We start from the raw sequence: 12304 nt of genomic DNA, 5'->3' as shown, positions 1-12304 counted from the left end.
CCTTGAGCATACACTGGTCTCCTAAAAGTCATCTTTAAGTCAAACAATAGTCTAGCTCATTAGTAATGACCATTTTTGCCTTGGGCATTGTGTTCTTTTGAAGAATTATCCATATGCAGTCAATTTCCAGAAACAGAAACTCCAGGGTTGGACTAGAAGCTGTGTTTTAGGGTAAGCCATTACTATGAAAACACTGTTCCGGCCGGCATTCCATGGTAATGTCGATAAGATGGGGTATAAGAATCTTTGGACGTTCTCTCTTCTTTGGAACACTTTGACCTGCTAGTCAGAAGTGTTGCTCGATTTGCAAATTATATATTAAATAAACTTCAAATCAATTTACAGTATTGGCTTAATATGATTTTTGTTGTGACAGTATGCATGTTATACTTGAATAAAAAGTTCAAAATGAACAGGCAAAACTAAATTGTAGTATTAGAAGTAAATGTATATAATGTATTTATCTTTCATCCTCAAATACGGGAAATGATTCCCATATTAGTGGATTTGCCAGCAAAAGAGCAGGTGCTAATTTTGCCTAATAATACCTGCTATTTTGGAAGCATGTTAACGTCTCCTTCAGTGGGGTTTTGGGTTAGCCCAGGTTGCGGGGCATCTGAATAAAGAGAGTGGTCTCTTAGGCCAAAAAAAAAAAAAAAAAAAATGACGTTCATGGTCTTTATCTTCCTTATTCTCTTCCATGCCCAGACTGCAAAATATTCCCACACATTGCCTAGCTTATCTTCATTATCACCCTGTGAGGTCAACAGGACTACAATGATTATTCCCATTTTACAGATGAGAAAGCTGAGGATCAGAGAGGCAACTGCTTTCTCAAGGCTATAACAGAGATAGGGCTAGAAACCAGGACTCCAATTCCTTATCTAAGGTTTTTCTGGGTCAGGGGCTGCGAGTTTCATCCCAGTATCTATTTCCTCTTTTGTTAGGGGCAACAAAGTATCCAGTTCCCACTGATGAAACCTGTTGCTGTGGATTCAATTCTGACTCATAGCAACCCTATAGGACAGAGTAGAACTGCCCTCTAGGATTTCCAAGGAGTGGATGGTGGATTCAAACTGCCAACCTTTTGGGTAGCAGCTAAGCTCTTAACCACTGCACCACTAGGGCTCCAAGTATCTAGTTGCTGCTGTCGTTAGGTGCTGTGGAGTTAATTCCGACTCATAGCAACCCTATAGGACAGAGTAGAATTGCCCCATAGGGTTTCCAAGGATCAGCTGATGGATTTAAACTGCTGACCTTTTGGTTAGCAGCCGAGCTCTCAACCACTACACCACCAGGGCTCCAGTATCCAGTTAGGGGGAGGAAAATCCATATTACTCAGCGTATCTTATAAGTAGGGTGGCCATGTTACCAAATTCTAGCCATTAAAATACCAGTAGAAGTTGTTGGTGGGACTTTTCAGAAAGATCCTTAAAAGGGGAATTTAGCTGGAATGCTCTTACCACCCCATCTTCTCTTCCTCTTTTTTTTTTTTTTGGTCTGGTTAAAGACATGATAACTATACTCTGGCGGCTTTTTTGCAAGCGTGAAGATGAGGGCAACATATTAAAGATACTGAAGCAGAAAGCTAGAAAGAAATGATCACTGGTGACATGGTGGAGCTGCTATACCAAGCCTAGACTGTTTCAGATTTTTCATTATGTGAAAGAAAAATAAATCCCTACCTTATTTAAGCAGCTGTTACTTGGGGTTTCTGTTACACATATCTAAAAAAATACCTAATTAAAAACTTTCTTGCCCTGCCAAGTTTCCTTTCCCTTAAATTAAGAGTCAGTTTTATGGTACCCGGCTACCACCGATGAGGGCCCTGACAGGGAACACAACAGAGAATCCCTGATGGAGCAGGAGAACAGTGGGATGCAGACCTCAAATTCTCATAAAAAGACCAGACTTAGGAGGCTGACTGAGACTGGAGGGACCCCAGGGGTCATGGTCCCCAGACCTTCTGTTAGCCCAAGACAGGAGCCATTCCCAAAGCCAACTCTTCGACAGGGACTGGACTGGACTGTAAGACAGAAGATGATGCTGGTGAGGAGTGAGCTTCTTGGCTCAAGTAGACACATGAGACTATGTGGGCAACTCCCATCTGGAGGGGAGATGGGAAGGCAAAGGGGAACAGGAGCTGGCTGAATGGACACAGGGGTTACAGAGTGGAAAGGAAGAATGTGTTGTCTCATTGAGGGGGAATAACTAGGAGTACACAGGAAGGTGTGTATAAATTTGTGTATGAGAGACTGGCTTGATTTGTAGACTTCCACTTAAAGCACAATTAAAAAAAAAGTTTTAAAGAGCAAGATACGGGTGTCTGGGTCAGAAGTCCAGCCATTCTGTCTGCTGGGGAGAGAGGCATCACGGGCTACAAGCCTCTTCTTTACCCATCTACTGTGCTCAAGAATACATCACACTGAAGTTTAAGACAGCCTTATGGCTGGCAACCTGTGCGCATGACCCTGGGAATCCCTGCATGTAAGACTCCAGCCAACCAGACAGAAAGAGAAAGACTAGGGGAAAGGCAGGTGGAAATGTAGTGGCTCCAGTAAGAAAGCCACTGAAGAAATTCCATGAGAGGAATCCCTGTTCTCTTTGGGTTCATTTTTTCAATGCAAACGATAACATTCCATCAGTTTAATTTATTAACAAATAATAATACTATCTAACACTTGTACAGCTCAAAGTATTTTCACCCGTATTAACTTATTTTGTCTTTACAACATCCCTGAGAGGGAAGAAATTATTCCTGTCTGTTTTAGTTACCTAGTGCTGCTGTAACAGAAAAGCCACAAGTCGATGGCTTTAACAAGCAGAAGCTTATTCTCTTACAGTTTAGGAGGCTAGAAGTCTGAATTCAGGGTGCCAGCTCCAGGATGAGGCTTTCTCTGTTGGCTCTGGAGGAAGGTACCTCTGGTCTTAGAGCTTCTTAGCATAGGGACCCCGGGTCCGAAGGACACACTTTGCTCCCAGCACTTCCTTCTTGGTGGTATGAAATTCCCCTGTCTCTCTGCTCGCTTCTCTTTTACATTTCAAAAGAGATTGACACAAGATACAACCTAATCTTGTAGACTGAGTCCAGTCCTTAGCATAACTGCCTCTAATCCTGCCTCATTAATATCAGAGAGGTAGGATTTACAACACATCGGATAATCACATCAGATTACAAAATGGTAGACAACCACACAGTACTAGTAATTATGACCTATGAAAGTGACACACATTTGGAGGGGGGCACAATTCAATCCATCACACTGTCTCAAAAATGAAGGAATCCCTGGCGGTTTGAGTCCATTCCGAGGCTCTTTGGAAGAAAGGCTTGGTAATCTACTTCCCAAAAAGTCAGCCATTAAAAACCATTTGAGAAAGTCAGCCATTGAAAACCACAGTTCTACTGTGATGCAACTGGGTCACCATGAGTCAGAGTCGACAGAAAGGCAACTTTTTTTTTTTTTAAATGACAAGACTGAAGCACCAGAATATTCCAAAACTTGCCCAAGCTCACAAAACTTAGACACAACAGAGCTGGAATCTGAGCCAGGCGGTCTTGCAGCAAGAGTTAAGCCTGTGCTACCCTCTGCCTCTAAGTCCTGGTCTCTATGGGTACACCCTTTTCAGAGGTGTTTGTAGAGTGACAGACATACTGAAACCTCCATCTACACCAAGGCACCAATGACTTGCGAAACATGGAGAAGGAAACCTGAGAGAGGAGCGTGCTCCCGGGGAAGGGAAAAGGCAAAGCGAGCTCTGGGAAGCCATCGCCATGTTGTCTTCCTCAGACAATCCTTGCTTCTGGCTCCATGGCCTCAGATGTACCACCGTGGGAAAGAGGGACCCACTGAGCTGACTCCCTTCCCTCAGGCAACCAGGGTGCACAGGAGTCATCCGATTGCCGCTGACTCAGCCAGCATACAATGGTGTGAAATAACTGAGGATTCACTCCAACTCTCATTCTTCACCAGGAAGGACTCCACACCTCAGAGACTCAGATGGCTGGAAATTGTAGTAAGGTAGTAATAAGGATAAGGATAAGGATAAGGATGATGATGACCATAGCAGTTAACAGTTATGGAAAACATCCTTCATTCCAGGCGCTCTCTTAAGTGTTTTATATGTACGAACACATTTAATTCTCACGATGACCTCATGACATAGAAAGTTTTATAACAACCTTAAGAGAAGGGGACACCAAGGCATCGAATGGCTAAATTGCTTCCCAGTGTTACAAAGTCAGTAAATGGCTGAGTCAAAATTTGAACCTAAGAAGTTCTGAAGAGGGAACTCGGGCGGTCCTGAACCTGCAAGAACTGGTCAGCCCAATCTCTCCCCTCCAGCCCAAGAAAACTTGCTCTTTATACTAGGTAATTTCATACTAGCAATGAACCTTGACACTGAGCATTTGGCCAAAAGAGTGGCTTGCTTTGAGGGAGAAAAGTCCGGAGAAAAGAAAGCCAATAAATATTACAAAAAACCCAAAACCAGTCATCAAATCAACACTGACTCACGGCGACCCCAAGTGTGTCAGAGTAGAACTGCCTTCCAGAGGGTTTTCAACGGTTGATTTTTTGGAAATAGCTTTGCCTTTCTTCCAGGACCCCTCTGGGTGTGCTCGAACCGCCATCCTTTGGGTTAGCAGCCAAGCGCGTTAAGTATTTGCACCACCCAGAGACTCCAGTGTCTGTTCCAAACCAGAGCCTTGTGCAAGAAGCATCACAAGATACTCACGGAATTCTAGTATTTCAGGACCAGAGAGGCTTCAGTTCACTGTCCGCCTCCAGCAAAATGATCACCTGGTCCAGTGGCTCTACATCTGCCTCTGGATCACTTGTTAAAAATACAGATTTCCAAGCCCCATCCCTAAAGATCCTCATTCAGCAGGTCTGGGTGGGGCCTAGGTCTCTGGATTTTTTTAGGTGATTTTGTTGCTGCAGGTCCATGTGCTCATGTCTAGTCAATGCCTGAACAGTTGCGGTGAAGGAGAGCGTATCCCTTCACACAGCTAACGTCTCACCCTTGAACAGCTTTGACTCGTAGAAAATTGGTCCTTTATGGTGAGCCTAAGTCTGTCTCCTTTACCCACTGGCTGTTTTTCTACCCTGTGGAGCCACTTAATAGTAATAATAGTTACTGTCAGGCAATGGACTACATGCCTTACATATGTTATCTCATTGACTCTTCACAACACTCTCACGAAGAGGTATCATCATCCCTTCTTCACAGATGAAAAAGAAGCCCCCAGATAGTGTTAGACCGCTAACCAAATGGTTGGAGGTTTGAGTTCACTGAGAGGTGCCTTGGAAGAAAGGCCTGGCAATCTACTTCCAAAAAATCAGTCACTGAAAACCCTATGGAGCACTGTTCTACTCTGACACACATGGGGTCACCATGAGTCATAGTCAACTCAACAGCAATTGTTTGTTTATTTGTTTATTTTTTACAGATGAAAAAACTAGATCTGAGAAAGGTTAAGTTCATTTGCATACAGTCAGTCATCAGGTGAGTGGCTGAGCTGGGACTCGAGCTCTGCTCTGCCTGAACAAGGTGCACACCTTTAATCACAACACAACACTCATAAATAAAGGCTAAGCCTGTTTCCACCCACCAGCCTTTCGGATATATGAAGGTAGCTCTCCTCTGTGCCCTGGGTTTTCTCTCCCCAAGTTCCTCACCACCCTGCTGGCAGCACTCCAGACCACTCCAACCCCTCACAGCGTACCTCCCGGAGCCAACAGAATGACACCTGGTTTTTCCCTGCTTTGTACATTTCATCACATTATTTTTTAATTTCACTGTGCTTTAGATGAAAGTTTACAGCGCAAAAGCTTCTCATTCAAAAATTTATACACAAATTGTTTTCTGACATTGGTCGCAGTCCCTGCAACGCGTCAATACTCTCCTCCTTTTCACCCCAGGTTCCCCATGTCCATTCATCCAGTTTTCCCGTCCCTTTCTGCTTTCTTGTCTTGTTTTTTGGGCAAGTGTTGCCCATTTGGTCTCATACACTTGTTTGAACTAAGGAGCACATTCCTCATGCGTGTTATTGTTTGTTTTATAAAAAAAAAACCCCAATGCCGTCGAGTCAATTCGACGACTCATAGCGACCCTATAGGACAGAGTAGAACTGCCCCATAGAGTTTCCAAGGAGCGCCTGGTGGGTTCGAATTGCCGACCCTTTGGTTAGCAGCTGTAGCACTGAACCACTACGCCACCAGGGTTTCCTGTTTGTTTTATAGGCCTGTCTAATCTTTGGCTGAAAGGTGGACTTTGGGAGTGGCTTCAGTTCTGAGTTAGCAGGGTGTCTGGTGACCATGGTCTCGGGAGTTCCTCCAGTCTCTGTCAGATCACTGAGTCTAGTCTTTATTTTGTGAATTTCATCACACTTATATTGCTTACTTAATTTCTGAACGTCTTCCCCACTGGATTTTAGGCTCTGTGAGAGAAAGACAATAGCTCTTATTCACCGTTGCATCTACCTCGGGCCAGTACATATTCTGCCTTCAGTAGGATTTTGTTAAGACACTAATGATTTGGGAGGTTTTTTTTTATTGTCGTTGTAGAAATCCTAGTAGTGTAGCGGTTAAGAGCTACAGCTGCTAACCAAAAGGTCGGCAGTTCGAATCCCTAAGGCACTCTTTGGAAACCCTATGGGGGCAATTCTACCCTGTCCTATAGGGTCACTATGAATTGCCTATCAGCCAAGAGAGTTGAGCACTTTTGGGCAGAAGGCTTGCTGGCGGAGTGGGCTGCCTCTTAGGCACTTACTGGTGGAGCTAAAAATGCTTTGTAACACTCTCCTGAGCAGGACAGAGGCCAAGGGGCTGAGGGGCTGAGGGCCAGAGAGATGTCCACCTGCTCTCATGGCTGAGAAGCTGTCCTGATCAAAGAACCGTATCCTGAGCTACAACCTATTACTTCCCTAATAAACACCATAGCTGTAGTATTATCTGTGAGTTCCGTGGGGTCATTGCAATGAATTATCAAACTCAGCAGAAAAGCAGAAAGTGCCATGGGAGGGATGGCTGGTGTTGGTAAAAAGGTTGGTGAGAAGAAGTATGCCTGACTTCCGCTTCATAGGAATCAGCTTTGCACTGATGATGGTGGTGATTCTCTCTCCCCCTAGTGAAGTTAGAGGAGGTCAGATGCTGCCCCATGCCATTTTTACACCCTATATTGGTGAGTAGGGTCTGGGGTCTTAAAAACTTGTGAACAGCCATCTAAGATACAACTATTAGTCTCTATTCATATTGAGCAAAAGAGAATCAAGAAAACCAAAGGCTCAAAGAAGAAACTAGTCCACAGGACTAACAGCCTACACAATCCACAATTTCCTCTAGCCTGAGACCAGAAGAACTAGATGGCACCGGGCTATCACTACCGACTATTCTGACCAGGGACACGATAGAAGGTCCCAGACAGAAAGGGAGAAAAATGTAGAAAACTCAAATTCCTAAAAAAGGCCAGATCTACTAGACCAATAGAGACTAGAGGAACCCTGAGACTATCAGCCTAAAGTAACCTTTGAACTTGGATTTGAAGCTATTTCTGTATATCACCTTTCAGCCAAATAATAGATTTACTTATAAAATAAACAATATCACCTGTGAATAATGTGCTCTCTTAAACAAATAACTATATGAGACCAAACAGTCGACATTTACCCAAAGGCAAAGATGAGAAGGCAAGGAGGGGAAGGAAGCTAGATCGATGGAAACAGAATAAACAGAATGGAAATAATGAGAATACTGACACGTTGTAGAAACTAACCAATGGCATGGAATGAGCTGTATAAAAATTGTTTAAGAGGAACCTAATTTGCTGTGTAAACTTCTATCTAAAACACAACACATTATTATTAAAGTATAAAAATGTTTTTGGATATTTTAAATATTTGGGTATTTTAAAAGTTTGTTTCTGTTTTAACTAGCCTACAGACCCCAATCTTAGAGGCTGAGCTGATGTCTTTCTAGTACATGGTCTACGGACCCTCCTCATGGTAACTTTGTCTTTCCATCCCCTTCCAATAAAGATGCCACCTTCCATTGTGATGCACATTTTAAGTTAAAATTGCCAATGCAATCCTCAAAATGCAAATTTATTGAATAAAGCTGAGAAGAGCAGTAAGCAGACCAAAAACAAGGCATCCACCTAAATTTTTTTTTTAATTCACATATTTACAAAATTCAGTAACTGTTAAGTTGTCTCACATGGAGATTAATGCATAAGAAAATGTGGGTAGTAGTGTTTGGCTGTCTTGAAACGTTAAAAGCGATGAATAAACACACAAACACTTTAAGGTTTAGCTATAGGTCAGTTAGCAAACCCATATGGTCCCCAGAAACCCTGGTGGCGTAGTGGTTAAGTGTTCCAACTCCCAACCAAAATGTTGCTAACCAAACGGTTGGCAGTTGGAATCCACCAGGTGCTCCTTGGGAACTCTATGGAATCGACTCGAAGTGTTTTTTTTTTAAATGCGATCCCCACATCGTCACATACTGTAGTTCTGATTTCTCCTTGAACCACAAGCAAGTTGCCACATTCTTTGTAATGGTGAACACTGACCCTTGACGGTGTTGAACTACAGTAAAAAGTTTAAATAGCCCTTCATTTGCAGAACCACCCATCCCATTGAGGAAATAAGCAACATGCCTCAAAGAAAAAGGGCAGAATTTTAAAAGCCCAGATTCTTCTCATAAAAACGTGACTGAAGAAAAACAAGTAGTGTCTGTCTCTGCAACACAGTGAGGTGTTCCATATAGAACATTTTTAAGGCCCTGGTAGTCTATAAATTAAAACTGGTATTCATTAAAAGAACTTACTGTTGACTACACTTTTGAGTGCTCAAGACATCTGGAAATGAATGCACTGTTTATATACAAGTGCCGTTTAATAAAAGAAACAAAATCACACATGGTGTGAGGCAGAACATAAGCGGGTATACCACAGAGTTTTCCCAACCACAGTGGTCTAGCTCCATAAATGTACAAGTGAACTAGTATGCATTTGTCCCCTTTACGTATATGAGATGACTAAGCTACAAAACATGTGCATTTTAAGTTTTTATACAGCTTCGTATCATAGAAGCAAACAATAAACAGCATCAGCACAGTGGCTCTCTGCGTGGTTGATTATTAAACAACCTGTAGACACTGTGCGTGATTACATTAAAAAAAAGCAGGCAGTTCTAGAATTGCCACAGTAATCAAGATGTCTAACGGCACCGGACAACTGTGCCAAACCTTTTTTTCCCCCTCACATCAACTGCTTTATTACATCTTAAATAACAGTACAGTTTAATATAGTATCTATTTTGCATCCGGAGCCCTGGTGGTATAGAGGTTAAGAGCTTGGTTGCTGACCAAAAGGTCAGCAGTTTGAATCCACCAGCTGCTCCTTGGAGACCCTAAGGGGCAGGTCTCCTCTTTCCTATGGTTGGAATCGACTCGACGGCAACGGGTTTATCATGCATCCGGCTTCTATGCAGTACACCAACTTTAAAATTAAAGACAAAAGGTGAAAAGGGGTACAGGTACAGAGAGCTCTACAGAGTGGTTTACAGAAAGAGAAAGAAGGGATTCGTTTTATTCTTTTGCCAACCCACGCCTACCGCATAGTCACAGCACAGTGGGTACAGGGCGTTGCAGAGAACAGAATGGAGAAGCCACTATGGCTGCTACGGAGGAGCGTTCCTGGGGACAGAGGGAAGGCAGGAGAGCCAACAGAACACCCTGCAGTCTAAACGCTGCTGCTGGACACTTGAGGGGACAAGAGAACCTGGGAAATTTGCATGTCATAAAAGTGGCCTGCCTCGGATGCAAAGGCCATGGACTGCCAGAAGAAGAAATCTGTCTTGGAAGAAGTACACCCAGAATGCTCCTTAGAAGTAAAGATGGCGAGACTTTGGCTCGCTTATTTGGACGTGTTATCAGGAAGGTGCAGTCCCTGAAGAAGTACATCATGCTGAGTAAAGGAGAGGGTCAGCGAAAAGGAGGGAAGACCCTCATTGAGATGGATTCACACAGTGGCTGTGTGAATGGGTTCAAACATAGAAACTATTGTGAGGATGGCACAGGACCTGGGAACATTTCACTCTTTTATACATAGGGTGGCTATGAGCATGAACCAGCTTAATGGCAACTAACAACAGCAGCAACTAAGGCGAAAACTCTTCATCCCAACTGCTTTGGATGAAAACAGGATTCGATCCTATTTAACTTGTAAAATCTTAAATTTCGTGCTGAGCATGGTTTATGAATATATAAATGGCTCTTGAATCATGACGTTAGGCCCTGCCTTTGCTTGAACCCTCTCTATAATGACATACACAGTGCCAGGCACCTAACTGATGGTCAATAAAAACTGGTGGATTCAATTAAGTGCTAGAACAAAATACAGTAATAGGGGTTGGATAAGATCTACAGTGCTCCGGGAAATGAGGTCCCTTGATCTAAACTCCAAGACTCATACATCCTAGGGCTTTGAGTTAATGTAACACAGAAATGGTAGGCTTTTTTTGCCATGGGTAATCTTGCCTCTCTCCTCCAACCATACCACCCACCCACTCCCTCCACCCCTTCCTGCCACCTTCAGGCCACACTCAGCTCTCAGATCTCTTTCTAGAGAACAGATTCAACTCCACAATCCATTACTGAGAAATGGATATTGTGCTCCAGATTTTATGGGGAGAAGAGGAAGAAAAATTACATCACATACCCCCAAGCAAACACACAATAAAATTTCATTTTAAGCATCCATGTCCTTCCTCCCCATGTTCCACAGAGTCTCCTCTTTCTCTTTTGCTTCATTTCTCACAATGTTTCTTTAGACCATTGTGCAAAACACAAGCCACCCCAGCTGCTGTTTCTTAAGCAAACCCCTTGGAGTGATCTCACCTTTCCCAACAGCAGGAAGGGGAAGCGCATGAGGAATAATCAATGACTGATTAACCCTGACTAGCACTAGCAGATAACAGGGGTGGAGTAGGGTTTTCATTGTCTTCTCAGCAAATCTCCTTGTTATCAATGGCCCCAGGGTCAGAACATTCTAGAGTAATGACTCAGCATGTGCTAAAATACGGATATATGACTTCAGCTTTTTCCTTACAAGCCTACAGTGGAGTCCCTGGGTGGTGCAAACAATTAATACACTTGGCTGTTAACCAAAAGATTGGAGGTTCAAGTCCACCCAGACTTGAACCTGGCAACTTCCTTCCTAAAAATCAGCCACTGAAAATCCTATGGAGCACAGTTCTACTGTGACACTCATGGGGTCACCACGAGTCAGAATCAACTCAACGGCAACTGGTTTCTACAGCGGAGAGAGTGTGCAGACTTGGTGAGTTGGACTCACTGCCTATTCAGTCTGACTGTGCTATAGTTACTTGCAGCATCTCTTAAGACAGACATTTTGTGCAATATGAGAAGTTATACAGATGAGGAAGCAATCAAGTCAGTTCCAACTCATAGCAACCCTACGTAGAGCAGAATGAAACACTGCCCAGTCCTGTGCCATCCTCACCATCATTATTATACTTGAGCCCATTGTTGTAGCCACTGAGTCAAGCCATCTTGTTGAGGACCCTCCTCTTTCTTCTCAATGACCCTCTACTTTACCAAGCATGATGTCTTTGTCAAACAGCTAGTGAAGGGTGGAGCTGGGAATCAGACTAGTCTGTCTTCCTCCAAAGTCCATACCCTTTTCACTACAGTCTCGCAGCTGCAAAAATTTGGAACTTTAGTACGAGAATAACATTCTTTGCTGACTTTTAGTGAGTGCTTCATAGACATGACCTTGAATTGTCCCAGGTAACATCTGTATGAGTGTGTGTATAGATGAAGGTCAGTATTGTTTAATACTGTTTTGTGTCATTTTGCCACTCATAAATAAACTTCTCATCCTCTAGTCTCACCAACACATCCAATCTCAACCTTGAAGCTGAAAATTGTTCATAAATACCTGTAATATTTACTTATTGAATGCTACATCCCCCAGGATATTGAACATATATAGGTAGCTTTGGGCCAAATACTTTCAAACTTCATCCATAGCAACAGTAATTGCAAAATCAAGGGCAGCATGATGAAGTCACTGGGAACTAATTAGCCGAGGTCCCTGAGCTCCTGTAATCTCTCCTCACCCCTGGTTCTCAGACCACGTTCATGATACCAACCCAGGGCATGCCATTGGGCTTAATGCTATCACTGAAGGAAATGTTCAGAGAGGATTTGAGATTTTCCTTAATTATGTGAGGCCTTATTTTTCAGGGAAGGGAAGAGTCTGCCAGAAGGTAGTGCCAGGT

At 43.2% G+C, this 12304-nt stretch overlaps 1 protein-coding gene across 7 annotated transcripts in view; it reads right to left on the bottom strand.

Moving 5' to 3' along the window:
* Positions 1-12304, bottom strand: part of SLC1A2 (solute carrier family 1 member 2) — a 201519-nt gene that overhangs the window by 123203 nt on the left and 66012 nt on the right. Inside the window, exon 1 of one of the 7 annotated variants that reach the window (XM_064288301.1) lies at positions 2842-10559. The exons of the other annotated variants lie outside the window; for them this stretch is intronic. The gene's annotated coding sequence lies outside the window, so the exon portion shown is untranslated. Of the gene's footprint in view, positions 1-2841; positions 10560-12304 lie in introns of those variants that run through there. 7 annotated transcript variants of the gene reach the window in all.

This window comes from Loxodonta africana, chromosome 7 (assembly GCF_030014295.1).
Source record: "Loxodonta africana isolate mLoxAfr1 chromosome 7, mLoxAfr1.hap2, whole genome shotgun sequence".
Lineage (NCBI taxonomy): Eukaryota > Metazoa > Chordata > Mammalia > Proboscidea > Elephantidae > Loxodonta > Loxodonta africana.
This window is presented reverse-complemented; position numbering and strand designations above follow the sequence as displayed.